Source organism: Lactuca serriola, chromosome 5 (assembly GCF_051521515.1).
Source record: "Lactuca serriola cultivar US96UC23 chromosome 5, Lser_US96UC23_V15, whole genome shotgun sequence".
Classification (NCBI taxonomy): domain Eukaryota; kingdom Viridiplantae; phylum Streptophyta; class Magnoliopsida; order Asterales; family Asteraceae; genus Lactuca; species Lactuca serriola.
This window is the reverse complement of record NC_136412.1, coordinates 126,324,829-126,326,658: the sequence shown is the minus strand read 5'-3', so window position 1 is coordinate 126,326,658 and position 1,830 is coordinate 126,324,829. Positions and strand designations below refer to the sequence as shown.

The 1,830-nt window shown below is 32.6% G+C and overlaps 1 long non-coding RNA gene across 2 annotated transcripts; it reads left to right on the top strand.

Moving 5' to 3' along the window:
• The first annotated feature begins 338 nt into the window (after positions 1–338).
• Positions 339–1,830, top strand: LOC145051218 (uncharacterized). Of its 2 annotated transcripts, XR_013683466.1 has the most exons (4): positions 339–488; positions 1,085–1,187; positions 1,277–1,347; positions 1,475–1,830. It is a non-coding gene; the product is annotated as an uncharacterized LOC145051218 (long non-coding RNA). The 2 variants fall into 2 exon arrangements; XR_013683467.1 differs by lacking the exon at positions 1,277–1,347 and having other exon boundaries at positions 340–488.

The following is a 1,830-nucleotide window of genomic DNA, read 5'->3' as shown; positions in this document are numbered from 1 at the left end:
GAAAATCGTTCATAAGAGCAAAGTTACGGAAATACCCCTGAAGTTAATTAGAAAAAGGAACGCACGTGTTTTGAAGGTCATACACTAAATTTTGTTCTCAAATGTTCTTATATATATATATATATATATATATATATATATATATATATATATATATATATATATATCATCAATTACCTATACGTGAAACCTTCTTTTAGATGCTCAACTTATACACGTGGATTTCAACAAACGACGACGTTTCCTCATAGAGAGCTGCATGCCTGCCTGCCTTCTTTCTTCCATTCATTTTGATATCACTGTTGAGTTAAGGCAAGAGACTTCACCATGGGTTTTTCTTATTGTTAGTGGCGTTCCACCCAAAGTTGCATGCCACTGATCCTTTTTATTGCAACCTGAGTCATCATCTAATTGAACACACGTTGTCAAATACCCTTCGGTTAGCACCACCGCCTATGGACTCCATTCAATCTCTCCTTATATACCAGGTAATATCCACTTTTTCTGTGATCCTCACTCTTTCTTACCTAAAATTCATTTAACCTATTGACGACTCCATACCCATTCGGTAAATCGGGTCTTTTAACTAGATATGAACCGTCTCCTTCTCTTCTTCTTTCTCTCTGGAGGCAAAGATTTATTTGGACCATCATCGCTCTCTTAGGCAACCCGTGTGCTCCAATCTGTATCTCACCATCGCTTCTACTTGTTATTTTCTTTGGAATACTTAATAGACACTGCAAAATTTTCACAAGCACTAGTGGGAGTCGATTAACACTTTTACTGTCACAAACGGATCCTGTATACCCCCTTTCTCCTAATCTATATCTTATATAATTCTATTTGTGTTATTTTACCTGTCACAAAGATGTATGGGTTTAACTACACAACAAAAGAAAAAAAAATAAACATGTATAAACATCTAGGTTATTCTTATAAAATAGGGTAGAATGCATCAGATCATTTACCTTCATGCTTTTGTTGTTGTTGTATGTACACCAACTGTTTGGTTTAATTCTTCTTTTAAAATATTGATAAATATTTCACAACTTCAGCTGATTTAATGTTGTTTTGACAATCCTAGGGATTACGAGGAAGATAATGGAACAAGCTGATGTCATGTATGTTTAAGAAGCTTTTAGTTGGACAGGTGTCTTTCCTTATGTCTTTCTTTGCATGTAACCATGGTATAATTGACATTTCTACATTCATTTCACAAGAAAGTACTAATATCGTTTCTGAAAAAAAACTAATCCATAACTCTAATTTTTTGAAGCTAAATCCTGAATTTGTATGTGAATTCTAGGCTTTAGTACGTCTCTGGTGTACGAATCTTCTTCTTCTGACGTTAGTTTTTCCAATGGATTGTTGTTCTATATTTTATTTTTATATGCATTCCTTTTATTGTGTGCTTGGATTTTTAATTTTTTTAATTTTTTTTTAATTTTTAAATTTTTTTTTTGCATTTCTACAGCTTCCAAACTGGCCCCTTTGGTTTCAATAGAGCAGGCTACCTACATCAATAAAGTCTTAAAATAATGCAGATACTTTTATCATCAAGATATCTTGACAAGATAGAACATGCTCTTCTAAATTTGCTTAAGATGCAAGAGAGATTGGTATTTTACGTTGAATTAGACCGAGTATTGTGATGGAATGATTGCAACAAGCCCATTATCAAGATACAGTTTTCTAAATTTGCTTCAGATACAAGTTTCTTTTTTTATTGTACTTTATTTTATGTTCACCGCTTTGTATACTTGATGGGTTGATGATGATTATGAATATTTCAATTAACCAACTAGAGATTAAATTCCAATAAAATTAACA